General features: G+C 30.4%; 2 long non-coding RNA genes across 2 annotated transcripts in view; one reads left to right on the top strand and one right to left on the bottom strand.

The window, feature by feature from the left end:
• Window positions 1–20027, top strand: part of LOC107457176 (uncharacterized) — a 272758-nt gene that overhangs the window by 79693 nt on the left and 173038 nt on the right. The gene's annotated exons all lie outside the window — the stretch shown is intronic.
• LOC107457182 (uncharacterized) overlaps window positions 17473–20027 on the bottom strand; it is a 42133-nt gene continuing 39578 nt past the window's right edge. Inside the window, exon 3 of the long non-coding RNA XR_001585807.3 lies at window positions 17473–17975. This is a non-coding gene — a long non-coding RNA (uncharacterized lncRNA). The remainder of the gene's footprint in view (window positions 17976–20027) is intronic.

Raw genomic sequence — 20027 nt, 5'->3', positions numbered from 1 at the left:
TATTGGACTTCGCATGAGGTCGTCGGGTTACCGAATTGGGGGTGCTATCCCCTCTGCATAGGATCAAAATTGTGATGTCTTCGGATCATCCTCAGGGATGTTTTCCAGACAGACGCCACTAGCCCATTCTGCAGCTCTAGTGCGACATAAATAAACTAAAACAGCAATTTGTGGGTGTGGGATAACACTTGGATGTCTTCTTCTTTTGCATACTGGTGACAAAAGCGAATTTCGAAATTCAGATTTAAGCTTAAATATTTAACGCATGCTATTTATTATTATTATAAACGTATTTCTTAATCTTTATCCCTTATTTCGCAATGAATTAATCATAACCACCTACTCCAATGTTCTGTTAGGCAGTAAAAACTCAAATTGTGGTGGTTTTCCGAGAGCAGGAGAGTACGAATTCGATCTTCATTTCAACCAATCCTTCATCATCCGAATACTGGGCTATAATGAGTCGGTCAACACTAAGGAATAAACATACTTAAAAAAACCACAAACATAATAAAACTCGATAAGTTTTTAGCTCTGACAAAGAAGTCTTATGTTTTAATAATCAAAACCTAAACATTCAAATTTATCGTCTGAAATTTTTCATAGATGTGAAAAAGATGTTCTACACAATTTGGTATTATATCATTTATACAAGTTTATGAATAGAAATACTTTGAAATATCGTTCAGAGTTTTTGTTGTTTTTTTGTTGTTTTTTTCTCTTGCTGTTTTTTTGTTGTTGTTTTTGTGTAATAATGATTCATTCATTAAAAATAATTCCTGCTCATTTGGTAGCACTCTACTAATAAGCAATTTATAAGTATAGTTAAAGTAACTAATAATAGAGATAATTTCTATATTCCTTCATTCATTTCCTGCAATTTGAATTTCTTTCTTTCTATCACCATTTGCAGTAAATGTTCGGAACAATGAAGATCTTTTTAATACATCACATAATCTAAATATTTTAACAAATAAATGTAAAAAAGAATTGCATTTGAATTTAAGTCCACCTAACCTTTAAATGTGTTTTCTTTTTCGCATTAGGTAATAGAACAAGCAAAGATAAAATATATTTCTTTTTTTTATTTTACTTTTTCATTATTTGAGAAAAAGTTCGAAAATATTCGAAAAAGCCTCTTTCTATTTCCTTCTATTCCTTTTCAAATTCTTTCACCCTTCTCAACTCCTTTCAACGACCCACCTTCTTTCTTTAAAAAGGAAGAACGAAAGTCAATGCTAAGTAAAAACTCAACGACTCCTCAAAAACGCAGTCCTTCGGAGAAAAGTGAATTGAGTTAAATTTGTCAAAAGCAAATATTGTACAATTATCCAATCAAATTACCATCAAATTAAAAAGAAAAATCAAAATTTTAAACAAATTAAAAAAAATCTTGCCAACACTGTTTCTTTTTTCATTTAACACCACAACATATATCTACTTATTAAAATAATTTCAAGTTTTTAATACCAATTATGAGACATTCAATTATGCAATATTCAATTATGCAACAATCTCTATATATATATATATTTCTCTTACACGGCGACAAAAAAAAACCTCATTACAACTCCCCGAAAGGGGAACTAACTGCTAAATTGCTAAACCGAATGAACTAACCGAATGAACTGCTAAAAATGTCACATGCCAAATCTAGCTGAGGTGGCTCAACATATAGCGCTTTTAAAACGGAAACTGAAATAACCTTAAGCTAGGCAGAAGTGAGTAGTCTCTGTCGATAGATCTCTATTTTAGTATTTTGAAGAAAGCGCTTTTTTTCCCGAATTTATATTACGAATTTATTTGACGATTTTTGATTTATATCACGAATTTATTTGTTTTATTATTGTTATTAGTCATTCATTGAAAAATGAGTCTCTGGCGTGCTGTTACGCTTTAAGATTTTATACTATAGCACATTTCTAATAGGTTTAACGAATTACATGTCATTTATTTGAATTCAAATTTATTTTAATGACTTAGTATTTACTAAAAAGATGTAATTTTTTTTAAAAAAAAAGTTGTTATATGGATTTGAATGATTGTTTTGAATTATTAGAATTTTGTGTATTTGCAATGTACCTAAGTTAGTAGCGAACGAAGCGAGGTTGGTTGTCAAAGCAAACCATATAAGATTGCGTAGCAATTTTCGGGGGTTGGAGAGCGTTAGCGAGCAGGGGGCACAGCCCACTAGTATATAATTATACCCATTAAAGAATATAAATGTTCACACAAGAATTAAAGCATTCCCTCAACAACTCATTGTGGGCCAGGGGGTCATGGAGTTTAAGGCTCCATAATCTCGCAACCAACGACATGGTTATGGCAATGTTATCAGCACTGCGCACATACCTCCTTTACTTCCCAGACAAACTGGTACCCATCGAGCTGAAGGGGATTGGTCTTCAAGCAACCACTGGGGATTGAATCCTAGTCCATCGAAATGACAGTTCGGTGTCTTAACCACTGAGTCGTCACATCTTTTTTTATTAGCTTACACTTATAAAGTATCTGCTGGTATGCTAGTTGCAAATGTTTTGAACTTTTGAAACAATGTCAGACTCTTAGAAAATCTTCTAAAAATGCCTACTTCACGAAAATTCGAAAATTGTCTGTTTCCTATTTTTAAGTTGTAAATTAATACTTAATTAAATCAAATTGAAAAGAAGTTTCTTGCTGCTCTTGTTACATGCATATATTAAGTACTTATTTATAGTTTTATGAGGCATAATTTTACATCATATTATAAATATATATTGATATTTGTTTCAAACAAACTAAACTGCTGTTTGTAGAAAATGCAACACCATNAGTCAAGTGTCACGGACTCTTAATCTTTTTAATTAAATGCATCTAGTCATAGTCTGTTAAATTAGATTAAATTTATTAATTTAATTTTATCGACAGAAATATTTCTCATTATGAAATTAATTAACGTCAAACTATGTCAGGAAATTAACTCAATCAAAACACCTCAAACTCTTATTAAGCTCTAAAATGATACATTTCTCTAATTGGAAAAGCGTAAAATTACATTCCAAATTTAAAATAATAATAATTATAGCTTATATTAAAGCTTATCCATAAGTAGCCATCTATAATTACATATGAATTTATGAATCTATGAATTATGATCTATTTATGAATTTATTATTAACGATAATTGTGGTTTTATTAATATTTGAACATGCTTTTAAGGTAGTTTTTGGAATCACGGTCTCCCCTAACTTCAACCAAGAAGTGTAAGATTATTTTAAATAATGAATGTCAACGTAGCACTCACTGAGTTACATTCTATGTAGTTCAACTAAGAAAGGTTGAATGCAAGTAGCCATTCACAATAGAAATAGCAAGTTATTCCATCTATCGCATGCTAATATAGCACTATGGATTACCGAGGTATATAAGCATAGCCTCAACGTTTTAGTGAACGGTAAAAGATGACGTCTCAAGGGTCATTGCACGAGTCCAGAAGTTTGCATAAATCTTCAATAACAAACTTTCAATCCGGCGAAAATCGTAGGGGAAAGTCCCAAGGTTTATGAAATATGCGAAGTAGTTTCGGACTTTGGCTAGCATTATCGAAAATCTTTGTTCAAATTTAGGTTTGTCAAAGGACTTCTGCTCTGTTGCACTTTTCAGCTTGGTTGGCGGTAAAGACAAACGGCTTTGACATTTGGCGAGAATAATTTTATCAATCATCAAACTTAGCTTGAGTGCCGACTTTGCAAAAGCTTTTCTGACTTAGAAATTTCATTATAAATGAACGAGAATCATGGTCAGTGGCTACTACGGATTACTCATAGAAACAGTTGTAGAAGTTTTCTCATTATTGAAATCAATGGTCATTCAAAGTTTTGAGAACCAATTTACATTTTACTTTCCATATGGCTTTGGTCAAAGAGAAAATGGAGGATTTGAATTAATTGCGTTCAAAAATGGAGTTTCGGTCGCACAAGATGTGCCGGCATGTAGACACTAAACTAATAAATTCATTAGATATGTGACACACAATACAAGTATTATATACGTGGGCATAATTAGCATTTATGAATATGAGTTAAGATATAATCTTAATATTTATGCAACATATATTAGATCTAAAGCCTCGCAAAATTAAATATTATTAGTAAATGATAAGATTTAACTTTCATTATTAATAATTGCTAATGTTATAAGGTACTTCTCAGAAAGTGGGAACAATAACATAAACAGCATCGATCACTTAATTCTATTGATATTTATGTTACATGCACAAAATATCCTCATCTTATGCATCGTATTTTTTGATTTTTTTTTTACGGCAGGTACTGAGTCTTTGTTCTTTGCCTCGGAAGATGCTGAAAACGTTACCCGATGGGTACCTGTGAACCAAAGTCACGGGTGTATGCAAAATTACCCACGCGACATTGCCACAGATACCAGTTTACAGGGTGGGCCACATTCACACATCGCACGACGGAGGACAACAAACAGAGAAAAACATACATGCCCTAAGCGGGGTTCGAACCCGCATTGGCTTCGCAATCTGGCACGCTACCCACTCGGCCACCTGGCCGGCTTTTTCTATTAAAATAAAATTGACACCATAAAACTTTTTCATTGAATTTCGGTTCTCAGAATTATCTAAACGATAAATTTGTGGGAAAAACTACCATCGTTACAAAAGTTAAATTTTTGTTCAATCCAATATTTCTTGTGCAAAAAATGGTATTTGTTACAAAAATATTTCATAAAGATATATGCAGATGCTAAAGTACTCAAAAGGTTATTCTAAGGAGAACAATATAAGTATAAAGTAATTTTTATTAAAATAATAGCGCTGTTTCGTACGTTACGTTCTAGGGCATGTTTNTGTGCCGGCATGTAGACACTCAACTAATAAATTCATTAGATATGTGACACACAATACAAGTATTATATACGTGGGTATAATTATCATTTATGAATATGAGTTAAGAAATAATATTAATATTTATGCAACACATATTAGATCTAAAGCCTCGTAAATTAAATATTATTAGTAAATGATAAGACTTAACTTTCATTATAGCTAATGATGTAAGATACTTGTCGAAAGGTGCGAACTATAACGCAAACGGCATCGATCACTTAATTCTATTGATATTTATGTTACTTGCACAAAATATTCCCTACTTATGCAACATATTTTTCGATTTTTTTTTTATTATTTTTTTTTTACGGCAGGTACAGAATCTTTGTTCTTTGCTTCGGAAGACGCTGAAAGTGTTACTCATTAACGTTACCCGGTGGGTACCTGTGAACCAAAGTCACGAAGGTGAGCAAAACTACCCACACGACACTGCCACAGATACCAGTTCATAGGGCAGGCCACATTCATGCATCACACAACGGAGGACAACACACAGAGAAAAACATACATGGCCTAAGCGGGGTTCGAACCCGCATTGCCTTCGCAGTTAGGAACGCTAACCGCTCGACCACCTGGCCAGATTTCTCTATTAAAATAAAATTGAAACCATAAAACTTTTTCATTGAATTTCGGTGCTCAGAATTCTCTAAACGATAAATTTGTGGGAAAAACTATCATCGTTACAAAAGTTACGTTTTTGCTCAATCTTATATTTCTTGTGCAAAAAATGGTATTTGTTACAAAAATATTTCATAAGGATATATGCAAATGCTAAAGTACTCAAAAGGTTATTCTAAGGAGAACAATATAAGTATAAAGTAATTTTTATTAAAATAATAGCGCTGTTTCGTACGTTACGTTCTAGGACATGTTTCAAAAAACTAAATTGCTTTCTCTAAAAAATCCTTCGCGCAATAATTTAACTTTTTTATTGTTCCAGTTAGTTAAAGATATTATTAAACAACAGTTCTATTTAAATTTCATAAATTTTCATTTGTAAATATCTATTATGGATACTATCCAAATTTTTGATACACTTTGTCAAACTAATTATTTTACCAAAATTGTCATTTCGGTTGAATAAAATATATTTTTAAGGTAATTTCGGAAAATTATTGCAATAATTTGTGTTAATTCCTGACACTAGACTGAAGTATAAATTTTCTCCAAAATTTTCACTGTGAACTAAATTGTTGTCAAAATTTAAAGCATAGATTTCAACTATGTTCCTCCTTTTTAAGAATTACTCCATAACGATAAGTAAAACTCATTTTTTTAACAATGTGATACGTGAGTTTATTTTTTTTATTTCGAGGAAAATATTATATTGAAACATAAAAATTGTTTGTGGTGCTACTCCACTTAATAAGATGGTGTTGACTTCTTTCCAGTTTATACTAATCATTTCGAAAGTTCACTATCAGTTGACGGGATACTATAAGTCAGGAAAGAAAGCACAATGCTTTTATTAAACTTTAAAGCTTTAGATCTCAAAATATGAAGTTAACTCACTATTCAGATAAAGCATTCACATTTATATTGCATTTAAGGTAGACTATAGAGCACCTCCTTATGAGACACCTCCTAGACCAAACTTTCGCCCCTTAAATAGAGGTTTGGACATAAAAATAAGGGGGATAATCCGAATTATTTATTAGAAGATAATTAAAAACTACAATACCTCATTAAAAAAGATTAATTTTAAAATAATCTGTACCCTGAGTTTGTTGAAAAAAAGTAGATTACATGAAAAGTTTACTTACAATCCCAGAACTATATTTTTTCATACAATTTCTGTCTTAGCAAGAACTAGGAGAGGCTATTAATTTTTACTAAGTGGAATATTCTTTTAAACTAGCAATCCATATTTAGTTTTGGTAGATTTTGATATGTTCTGGTCTCTTTTTTTTATTCCTGTGAACGGCCCCCAATACCACCACTATAGTCTCAGGGTGCTGAGACAACTTGCTAACTTCTCCGTATTTCAAAATATACTTACCAAAATTCTTTGAAAGCGGAATCCTTTTTGATAAATCATGGCATCCTTCTTTCTAATGTATAGTTATTTTTCCTCTTTAGGCAGTAATTATAAAAAGGGTTAAACATACTGACAAACAAACATTGCAGACTGTTGTAAATCTATTATTTTTTAATGCGTTGAGGATCATAGACGATTAACTCAGCAACTGTTGTAATAAAAGCTTTCAAGAAAAGTAAAAGAAATGGAACAGCAGATATACATGCTGTTTCACTCCAGAAATAGTAAGCATATGTACTTAATGTATGTACTTAAGCTTAAAATGTGTTCTCAAAAAATACCTCGCATAATTAAAATTACAAATATTTACTGTTCTCTGTCTAAATCTCGGAAGCATGTTGAACCGTATTACCATTCTAATCTGTTGTAACCTTAATAAGGCGGTTTAATAAGGTGCTGTTAAATTGGACAATATTATCGCACTTTTTAAATTTGAATGCATGGTACTATGGTTAAACTTGAGCGGAAGCACGATTGAATTCAACATCTCATAAAGGTTTCAACAAATTTCTTTGTTATGGTTAAATATGCTGACATTTAGTTCAATGTTGAACCATTTTCTCTAAGAGTGTTGACAAATTATCAACTGACTAACACGTCACTTAATTGCATGTTGATGAAAAATGTCTTTGAGTTCTAGATATCCAAGTGCAAATATCATAATTTTAAAATATATTGCAAGTAATTTTAACTAACTTAAATTGAGTGATATAATAAAGGCGTGGTATTTTTTGACTTTAAATCTTGAAATGTTCTTAAATAATAGCTGAAATATTTAGCGTCAAGAATCTTTATAGCTGACAATTTACCAACTGACTGATATTCTTTCGCCCACATTACTTTTAAGTAACTTATAGATGATGATCAACATTTAATGAAAAAAGGTTAGCAACTGATAGATGGGGCTTCCAAACAGATATATTTTCCAGGAAAACGGGGCTGACTTACGCCCGGGATGCTCCGAGGATGTGATTTCTTCTCCTCATTCTAGGTCTTCCTCTCTATTTGCTTCCACACCCCCTACCATCTTCTTCCAGAAGGAAATAGGGCTAAATAAAAAGAAAGAAAGAAGAAAAATCGAATAAAAAAATCAGAAAAAGGAAGAAGAGAAAAAGGTTCTGAAATTTCGTCGAAGAAGTAGAAGTCACAACAGCAGACGAGATGACGTTTGGAATACTGAATTATTCATGAAGTAAATGCAGAAGTCGTTTGGACCGAACGGCGCCCCCTGTCAACAGAATGAAAGAGAGGGGGGAGGGCTGCGTGGGAGGTAGAAAAGAGTAGGGGGAGGTTTCGGGATAAGGATGACTTGTGAAATCCGACTCCAGGATTTCGGGAGATTTCCAACGCTCTCCCACTCACACTTTCACCACTAGCTCCAACTATCTGTCTCTTTTCCTTTTAAGGTACCTTTGAGTATCATGGTAGTGATAGTTGTCCAGAAAGAATCAAAGAGTGTATTAGTTACCTCTGTTTGTTACCTGCTGTTTTTCTTTATTATATCTGAACCCTAAAGATAGCACAAAGATCTTTTTGTTTGATCTCAATGTGAGAAAGCATAAACTGAAAGAGCGGAGACTGTTTGTGAAAAGTTTGAATGATCACACATTTCATAACTTCATTTGAAATTTGCGCATGTTGTTTATTCGAATTATACGTACTAGGTTTTAAATTTCACTTTTAAATATAAACTAATTCTTTAGTCATATTAAATGTACAATTAAAGAGCTGCCTCTTTTCTTTTTAAGCTACCTTTATGTACCATGATAGTGATAGTTGTCCAGAAAGAATCAAAAAATGTGTATTAGTTACTTCTGTCTGGTACCTCTGTTTTTCTTTATTATATCTCATACCCAAAGATAGATCAACGATCTTTCTGTTTAATCTCAATGTGAGAGAGTATAAACCGAAAGAGCGGGGATTGTTTGTAAAAAGTTTATATTTTCATGTATTTTTTAGTTTCATTTGCGATCGGCTCGTGTTGCTTATTCAATTTATACCATTTTTTTAAATTTCACTTTTCAATATAAAAAAATGTTTTGTCATATTAAGTACACAGTCACAGAATTCCAATTATCTCCCTTTGTCCTTTTATGGTACTATGGTAGGGATAATTGCCCAGAAAGAATCAAAGAGTGTATTAATTTGTTACCTCGTTTTCTTGATTATATCTGAACCACGAAGATACCTCAAAAGTTTTAGTTGTTTAATCTAAGAGAAATTATAAACTTTAAGAGAGTGGATTGTTTATGAAAATTTCACTTACTCGATAGCTTTTTCTGAAATTCGCATATGATGTTCATATCATTTGAATTTGTTTTTGTTTTTAATTTTTCTCTACCTAGGTCTTTAATCATTATAGTATATTCAAAAACAAGATATAAATTTTTAATTTTTTTATAACAATTAACCTTCATAAAAAGTGAACAATAACCAAGTCATGATAGGCGTAGACTAAACCCGCCTCACCGACTAGGAGGCAAATCTCATGAGTTTTATAAAATTCATAATACATTTCAGTTTGAATTAAGAAACTTTTCATTTAAAAAAAAAACTTTAAATTTCTCAAAGCTATTAGCTAACAATGAACTTGAACATTATTGCTATAAAAATATTTATAACAGTAAAATAAATAGGCTTAAAATTAAAAAGTTTCAAAAAATAAATAAAAAGTTTATAATTTATGTAATATCTATTTTATTAATATGGAGCACAATCATTTCACTACATTAAATTAGATTTTCAGATTGTAGAAGCTTTACTTTAGAATGTTGAAACGCGTCAAGATATATCATCTCCAAAAAACTAAAAAATATGATAACTTAAAGCTTTGAATACTAAATCAGATGTCTCGGGGCAAATGGATAAAATTAAAGATTTTGTCACGTAACTTTCTTTAGCATTCATTTCTATGATTGAAATATATTTTGTATCTTTTTTTAATTTATTTTTTTTCTTTCAACGCCCTAAAAATAGATCGGAAACATCAAAGCTTTAAGGAAAGTTTTTAGGCAATATTGTTTGTTTGTTGTTATGAAATATAATGAAACCTTTAGGGTAAAGATATTCATCTATAAAAGAAAACTGAGAAACATCCGTGAATGTCATATCAGATTAAATCATCGTCAAAATAGTGTGCTTTTTTTAATGTTTTTATCATTAGTACAATGAGAACATAAAATGCAAAGTTTATGTCTTTTTATTCTTCATTTATGGTACATTCTAAATCACCCTGTTTCTCTTCTTTTTTTCTTTTTTTTGTTATTCAACTTTTATTAATTACTTAGCGAGACTATCTATTAAATTTCTGCATAATGCGTAATCATGATTCCAAACTAATAAAAAAATTTCGGATTCCTGTGGCTAGCAAAATACTAGCTATAAGCTCAGCAAATTTCAAGTGGATTTATGAGCATTTAAAAAAAAATATTATGATTTTCATTCAAAATTGTTTAAAAATCAAATCAATGCTGTATTTAGAAAAGAAAAGACTTAGTAGATAAGAATTCTGAATTCATTGAATGGAGAAAAAAAAATTAAGAAACATTCACATTATGTAAATTTTTTTTTTTTAAATATTACTTGCTCTCTACATTTCTAAAAAAAAATCACTTTTTTATGGAAATATGCATAAAAGTAAACGAATCAAGCAAAAAAAATTTGTGATTGTCCTTCTTGTTTAATTTTTCTTTTTACAATTTGATCATGTAGAAGTTTCCCAGTAACTAAGTTTCAAAAATTTCTTATAAATTATTTTCGTATCACCCAGAGTAACAGTTTTTTGTTTCTATTACCAACTATGGTAATAGGTATAACGTGAGCAGTATGAACATAAGTATGGTTAGCAGATTCATTAACTATAATTTGTTGGCCCCTCAACAAAGCATCCTCCAAACATTTTATGATCTGAGAACACCCATATAATTCCGGAAAATGTTAATCTACTATGTGTATAATAAAGATTTTTTTGATTGATAATTTATATCAGGTGCAGAAATATGATATCTTCATCAAATATGATTTCATAGCTGAACTGTTTTTAATATCATATAACATTTTGCATTGAAACGCATGTAAAGTGCAAGGGTGCATGAGTATTAAGATTTGTTCCTTTTTTTTTTGTTTGCTAAAAATATTTTAAAATGACTAGGGCGTTTCTATCTTTTAGTATGGTGCTATTTTGTTTCTCGTTTACTCGCTATAAGACAAAACTATCTTGTTAAAAAACATGAGTATTTATATTTTTATATATATATTTCACTGCGGAAAAATATACATATTTCACTCGTTTTCGGAGAAATTCGAGAACATTTGAAGACACATATTAAAATTTGGGGACATTTTCATAGCTCAAAGAGTATAAAAAATTTTGAGGACTGTCCTCCAAATTTAAGGACACGCGGTCACCTTAAACATATGGGTGATAATTTGCTTTCGCAGATCTGATTTGATAAATTTTTCTAATTTGTGTGAACTAAAAGAATTAACATAAAATAAAGCCAATCATGGATAAGTTATGAGGTAAATATGCATTTTAGACAAAACTTCGCTCGTTGTTTCCTTTCTAGCTGATACATCTGTCAGTTTCTGTTAAAAACGTCTTTACAATTTTGCCCCGATGCTTGATTTTTGGGGCTCTCTCTGAACTTAATTGGGTTAAAAAAAATTTTAAAAGCTGGAGATGTTGCAAAGCTAATACGTAGCTACTTTTATGTACCACTTTTACTCACAGAGTTAAAATTTAAAAATGATTTTAACATAACACATCGATTTAATATTCACTGAGGAAAAAAATTTGTTGCATTTATGTAATAATACTTGATCTTGCCTAATTTGGGTGTAAGAATTTCAAATCTGAAATTACTTTTGCTCCTAAAGCTACAGATTCTTTTTAAAATATCTTTTTTCTCTATCATTTGGCGAAATATGCAAGTTTTAAAATATTATATAAGAGGGGGAGGGGATGGGGGTGGCAAGTAAATGTTGCGACAAACTTATAAGGAATTTAGGGCACATCATCAGGATTAAAATTTCGTAGGAACCCATGATCGGAAACGTCATCATACGCAGCTAAGGATGCTTCCTTGTTATACATTGTGAAGAAGCACACAAAGAAACACTTCGTATTAGAAAAGAGCTCGTAGTGGCGTATGACGACATTTCTGGGCAGGGGTTAAGCAATTTTAATCCTGATGATTTGTACTAATTTCCCTAGAAGTTTGCTGCCACAATTAGACGACCCCTAATTTCATATAACGCTATTAAACTTGTAAATTTTTGCAAAAAATAGAATAAAAATGTCATTTAAAAGAAACCTTAGCTTGCGGATTGGAAATCAGCGATACGAAATTATCTGAGATCAGTTAAAAAATCTCATGCAAAAGAAAGACAAATTGTGCCCCTATTAGTCATTTCAACTTCTTTCTTTTTCTTATGATTGCAAAGTTTTACTTACATTATGATGAATTTTTATATCTCATCTCATTTTGTTGTAATAGAATAAAATTTATGATGCATTCTATTAATAAAATTTTAAAAAAAACATAAGTTGAATAAGTATAACTTATTCCCAACAGAATTATATTTTCGTAAATAATGATAATTTGAATGCAAAGATCTACCTCATCAAAATTCCATTGATTTTCTCCATTTTGGAATTTCTCTGGCAGTAACTGTCATTCCGGTCTCCTTACCAGATCCTAATTCCTGATGTAGTAGCTAACAAAGGCGGTCCACTCATTTGATCGAACAACCCCCAAGAGTACAAGAGCGGGTGCAGAAAGGGTTGTTTTCAACACGTAATCGTCTGCCGACCGTAAAAGCCCCATTTGGGGGACTACACGTCCACACCAAAGGTGTTCCGCTAATGCCCCGGAATCGAACGCGCCGAGCTGTGGTCAATTGCTTGAGTTCAGAAGCGCCTTTTCCTTGCTTTAGCTTCCATCTGGAACATGAGAAGGGTTACAATTGCATCAAGATAAGTAGTAAAGGGACTGGCGAGAAATATCTGTATGTTTCTCTGTTTTAATACAGAATTTACGCCGTATTGACTTTTATGTTATGTTCCATATAGGTTGGCTACCCTATGTAAACTAAGTTAAATAGATTTAAAATTCAGTAATCATAAGTAGTAAATGGACTGGCAAGAAATATATGTATGTTTCATTGTTTCAATACAGAATTTACGCCTTATTGACTTTAATGTAATATTCCATTTTAGTTGGCTACCCTATGTAAACTAAGTTAAATAGATACAAAATTCAGTTATGATAAGTAATAAAGGGACTGGCAAGAAAATTCTCTTTTTTAATACAGAATTTACTCCTTATTAACTTTTATGTAATGTAGCATATTGGTTTACTACCCTATCTAAACTAAGTTAAATAGATAAAAAATTCAGTAATCATAAGTAATAAAGGGACTGATCAGAAATATCTGTATGTTTCACTCTTTCAATATAGAATTTACGCCTTATTGACTTTTATGTAATGTTCCATTTTAGTTGGCTACCCTATGTAAACTAAGTTAAATAGATTGAAAATTCAGTAATCATAAGTAGTAAAGGGACAGACCAGAAATATCTATATTTTTCAATGTTTCAATACGGAATTTACTCCTTATTGACTATCATGTAATGTAGCAAATTGGTTTTCTACCTTATATGAATTAAGTTAAATAGATAAGAAATTCAGTAATCATAAGTAATAAAGGGACTGGCAAGAAAATTTTCTTTTTTAATGCAGAATTTACTCCTTATTGATTTTTATGTAATGTAGGATATTGGTTTGCTACCCTATCTAAACTAAGTTAAATAGATAGAAAGCTTTGTATTCAAAAATAGTAAAAGGATTGGGGAGAACTATTGACTTTAATGTAATGTTGCACATTTATTTTATCTCCCTATGAAACTAAGTTAAATGCATGGTATAAGTTGGGGCAAATTTTGAAGCTTAGGGTAAAGCCATTTAGAATTTCAAGATATAATAAAGCTATTTTGACTTTAATTAAGCTTCTGAATTAATATTGAAATTCAAAGTTTATGAATAAGTTTTTAATTTATGTTTTGATACAGAATTAATGCTTTATTGACAGTTGTATAATGTTGCTTATTGGTTTGCCATACCATGCATAAAGCTAAACTTGTAGAAAATTCTGGTAAACTAGTATACGTTAGGACAAATTTTAAAAACGCATTGTAAACCCATTTTTTAATTCCGTGATACAATGTATTTATTTTTAATTTAATTATGTTTCCGAATAAATTTTCATTTCCGCAAGTTTTACGGATAAATTATGACCTCCGCTCAGTTCATAAATAAATTTTAAGTTTCTTAAAGGTTATGAAACAGTTTTAGATTCCATTCAAGTTCCGAATTAATTTTAAATTTCATTAAGATTCTGACTCAATTTTTAGTTTTAATTATTGTAATTTCGAATATAATAAAGTTATTTTGAATTTAATTAAAGTTCTGAATCAATTTTAAATTTCGTGAAATTTATGAATACATTTAAAATTCTGCGAAGTTTATAAGCAAATTTTAAATTTCATGAACATTATAAAAAATGTAGATTTTTTTTGGAGGTTATGGAGTAGTTTTAAATTTAGTGAAGGTTCTGAATCATCTTTCAATTTCGCGAAAGTTCCGAATGAATTTTAATCATCATGAAAGCTAATTATCAATTTTAAGTGTAATGAATGTTCAGAATAATTGTTGAAGCTAAATCTTATTTAGTTAAATTTAAATCATTATAGCAGAGTTCTTAATCAGTCTTCATTTTCGTTAAGTTCATTAAATGGATTTGAATTTAATGAATGCTGTGAAAATGCTTTGAATTTTACGAAAGTTGAGCAGCAACTTTAAATGTCATAAAGGAAATGAAGCAGTTTTATGTTTCAAGTAGGGAAAGATGTAAATTGAATAGCATAGAAAAATTTGAACTGTTTCTATGGTTTACTGTGTAGCTATTTTTAATGTATAGAAGGATTGGTAAATAAGTGTCAAGTTTTTTACAGTTTAAGAGCAAAAAGCTAAAAACTGTAGTTCAAGTTCCAAGAACTCTTGTTGTATTTGAGCTCTCTGTATATGTGATTAAATAGTGATTAAATAGTTTTGCCACAGACTTCGAGGAGGTGCATAGTAAGCAAAACATGCTACAATGTAAAGTAAAGATGTCAATTATTTAAAGCAGCATCTTTTTTGGTAGTTTATTTAAATTTAAAACCTAGATATTAATAAACATCTTTAAAGTGTCAAATCTCTAGTGAGAAATATATGCACTCCACATAACATGAGGGAATTATTTGGTTCTAAGTTCAATGTTTAACACGAAATTTGAGTGCAAATCGAGTTTATGTACCATAACGAATTAAAATTTTGCTCTACTTTTTTTTGTCCCATTTTACACATTCATAGTATAAACAACTGTAAATGAATCAGTTTTCAGTATACTATCACAACAGTAGTTTTTTCGTCAGTCGATAGCGTAATTGTGAAAAAATCTAAAATATTTTTCAATTTCTCTGTAGTAAAGTTAGTAGATAGATAGATAATTCCTGATAATAAAAACCAAAACATACGATATTTGAACAATTAGTTTGGTATTTTTTCCGTTCATTTGATTACGGTTCACCGGAAATTCTGCTTTTCTAAATTATAGTTATAATTACCACACACGCAAAAATTACAAAACTGGAACAAAAATTTAACCGAAAAAATAGTTTCACTGCAATGCCATGAGGTATCATGATAAAATGAGTAAATTTTACAACATTTATCAAATTTTATCATATTTTATAAAACTATAACGTTAATTTTATCAAAATCCTTACCAAAGCGGGTTTTTTAGAAATTACCGAGTTACAGTAAAATTTACCATATTCTGGTAATTTTGACGATATTTTTTTCGCAGTCTAAGATTTGAGAGGCAAGATATTGTAATTCACTTAAAAAAATTATATTTTTAAAATTTTTAAGACAATTATTTTCTTTTATTTAAAAGTATTCAAGATAATATAAACCATATGCGTAAAATTAAAAAATGTTATAAATGTTAAAAAAGTTACCATTACACATTAATAAGTTCTAATTTAATCACGAATCATCTATTCTTAACTATATGCATTTTTCTTTCAATAAATCGATATAATAATCGTAATTATATAAATTCGAAATAATACTGATATTGTTCTTCAAAGATAATTTTAAAAACTATAAGGGCTTAAAAATATGTGTAAGGTACAACTAAGTGTATGTGTTCAGCTAAGTTTAAGTTATAACACATATTATACTATAATCCTTAATATAATCAGCAATAAATTAATTAGATGAAGATATCGCCAAAAAATTCATGATCGGTAAAAGAATATTCCCAACTGGCATCAAAACCATCCTCTCGGTTACTGGATTTTTTTTACCGCTGGCTCCTCATCGTTTGCCACTTAACATGGTGATCACGATCCAATTTCTTAAGAAGGTTCACCTAGCTACCTACGATAAAAGAAGGGGGGAAGGGGATTACTGGGAACAAGATTAGGGACAGAATTGGCCCATTACTAGGTCTGCTCTAATCCAATTTGGTCGGACTGTATACGGACGAAGTGACCTGTTGGGGTAAAAATAAAGAGAACTGGTCCCTTTCGATTAGAGAGAGCTATAGTTCTTTTTTTATACACGTTTTCGTGTTAAGGGAAAAAGTTCTAACTTTCAGTGTTGGTAAATGCGAAACATATAAGTTGTTTTCAAAGAAATAATTTATGGAAAAAAAAAATTTTTTTTTTGTATAAAAAAGCAGCAAGCGAAAGTATAAAGCTGTTCTTTTAAATTTAGGTAAAATGCAAACTAAGAAATGTAAGTTACAATTTAATTTCTTATCATATAAATTGACATTTTTAATTGACTTAAAATTTCAAACATGTAAAGATCAATTCGATTTTAAAATTCCGAATAGAAATTAAAATATACAGTCTACTATAGATTTTCGATAAATATATAAATAAAGATTAAAATATTAATAAACAAAGGAACATCGTTTTAGAAAAAAAGTATTAAAAATAAAATTCTTATTTTTTTGTTTTGGAACTGCGGGCATAATTTTTTCTATTCATTTTTTATAATTGTTTTTATCTGTCTGAAAGATTATTATGATAAGTTTTGACACAATGTCATTATTTTAAATTATTAAAAAATCGTTTGCGTAATAATTGGTTTATTTATTTTTTGAGCGACAATTTTTATCGTTTGCGTGATAGGAAAACGAGTTGATAGTTAATATTTTCTTATGCTATACATATACATATTTATTAAAAAATGTTTTTCCTCTTTTTACTACAGTTAATAATTAGTTACATACTTTTTTTAAAGTTTAATGCTGACAAAATTATTAGAAAACGAAATTTGGTAGGTAATATATTAAGCAATAATTTCTCTTAAATAAAAAAAAAATAGTTTGCTTGATATTAGATTTGATTATTGCTTGGCGTGAAACGTTCAATGAAATAGAAGCATTTTTCTTACTTTTCGATTTTAAATAAAATTTACAATTTGTTGTCAACATGGTTTTATTTTTATACACTTAACTTAATGTCACCAAGCTCGTAAAAAACTCGATTTGAATAGTTTTTTTCCTTCCTTTTCAAGAGCGTTTTTACCAAATGCCCCGAGGACTGATGCACGAAATGTGACCGTTTGTGGCACGCAGATATACTCTGGGCATTTCTGCATGCTGACTTGATACTCTGTCACCTTGGAGAAAAGCTCAATTATATGAAGAACTCCATCATAATTCATTTTTCTTCTTTCTTGGCTGAAATATATGTGACACGGTTTTTACTTTGCCTTGACAATAAGCATTAACATTCAGTTGGTGAAACATTACCGGAGGGCTACTGTTCCGGTTGCTTTACTGGAAATATAAATGATTCTCGGTTTCAGCTGCACTAGCATAACCTCCGAGATGGGTTTTGCGATTTGCAGCATCTGGAATTCAACGTTTTTTGAAGACGCATCTCAGGCATTTCTCATTCGAAAGAAGTTTCCATCAAACCTTGAAGAGAAAAATTTTAATATACTGCTTCGCAAAATGATCTTTAAAAAATTGATGGATATTTAACAAACTGATTAATTGATATTTAATATAAATGTGATATATATAACTAGCAAGAATTCTATTTGCAATTTATAAATTTTATTTTTTGACAATACTTCTGTTTTACTAATATATATAAGTTTGGTTACTGCTTTCTTTTATTTTATGCTCTTTTTCAACAAATTTTTTTTGCGATATCGACACATATAAGGAATAATTTTTATCTTAGGATAATTATTCTTTATTCAGAAATATCGCATTAAATTATACCAATAGATGTGTCTTGAAGAAGACTATTGGTTTTTTCCTATTTATAGTTTTCTCTTTATGTCATCNATATATGATATATTTGCAGCTACAAAAGTGCATGCTTAGTGTTATTCATGTGTCTGAGGATGTCCAACATACGTAATATATTGATTTTTAAATAATCAAATTAAAAGAAATTTATTTCAACAAGTTCTTCTCATTAAGTTGATCAATAATGTTTAAGTAATCAGTTATATCCTCGTGTTTGTTAATGTGCCAGTTTAGTTACCTGTCACATTCAATCAAAAAATACCAAGAAAAGTAACCTCTTCGGCCATTCCACTGAATTAGTTTCAGAACCCCGATGACGGGCCATAATCCGGCCGTTACTGACCATATCTCTTCGCATTTCTTTCTATTGACAGATTTTACTTCTTCTTGATGTGGTCATTCAAGGTGAGTCTCTCCAAATCGAGACGGACGGACAGGCTATATATCTCTTCCTCATGTGAGACTTTATTTAGTTCTTTCATACGACCCCCCCCCCTCTTGATGCCCCCCCTTTGCCTCTTGGGACCGATGAAAGGTGGGCGAGTCAATAAGTGAAAGTGCTTCGATTAGTTTTATTATTTTACTTATTTATTCGAGGGGTCTTGGATAGGAAAAGTTCGCAGTATGCAACATGTAGTTCTCTACGAACCTGAAGTAATGAGTTTTCTAATAGTGCTCAATTACAGGCATAGGAAATTAACCGATCATTACAAAAGTGCTTAGAATGCATTGTTTATTTATGTGTTTTTTTAAATGCCATTTGCAAAATTCGTGAAAAACAATATCGGGTTGCCACAGGCGACTAAAATGCAACTATTTTCAGCATGAGGCGACTATGGCAACTTTTTTTGCCTGAAAAGGCTAAAAAAGCAACTATTTTCAGGTAAAGGAGACTATTAGGAGACTTTTCTGTACTCCTAGCAATGTTTTTTAGCAGAAATTGGGTTGAAAACCTGCAGCCGTCGAAATCTTCTGAACACACAGAATTTCTTTTCTTAAAAAATAAAAAATGTAAAATAAAAATAATAAAATTTAAAAAAATTAAATAAATAAAACATTAAAAATTAAAAATTTTAGATTGCAAATTTGAGTCATCACTTTTAAATGCTTTCAAATTGCACAGATTCTATCGTAAGTCTATTTTGTTTCTTGATCGCCTTTTCAACAGTTTTTGCTACAAAATTCTGCACGATTTTAAAAAACCCAATTTTTAATGCGATATTACGATGCATGAATTTTGAATTTGAGTTATCACTTTTCATAATACAGTACACTCTCGATTATCCGTGTGCGGATTATCCGGTTTGCGGATTAACCGTGCTCATTCAGGAGTCACACAAAAAATATAAAGAGAAAAATTTTCAAGATTTAAAAAATTTTATTTGGTTTTTGGAAGCAATATTCGTTATTGGATTGCAGTATATGGAATATCAGCAACATGGTCAAAGGTAAAATCGTCTACGTTATCTATCTTGGAGAAAGATCATACCGCTTGATGAACAATCCTCTTCAGATGTTCAAGAAAAATATGATAACAGTATTCTCGAACAAGCAAAAGAAATCTAAGGTTTCAAAATTCTTGATGAAGAAAATTTAGAAGATTGGTTTCAAAGTGATGCATGTGAGCCTGGCTTCCAGTATTTGACTGATGAAGACATCGTTATGTTGTTAAATCAAATAGTGATGATAGTAACTGATGCAGAAGATGTA

This window comes from Parasteatoda tepidariorum, chromosome 9 (assembly GCF_043381705.1).
Source record: "Parasteatoda tepidariorum isolate YZ-2023 chromosome 9, CAS_Ptep_4.0, whole genome shotgun sequence".
NCBI lineage: Eukaryota > Metazoa > Arthropoda > Arachnida > Araneae > Theridiidae > Parasteatoda > Parasteatoda tepidariorum.
This window is presented reverse-complemented; position numbering and strand designations above follow the sequence as displayed.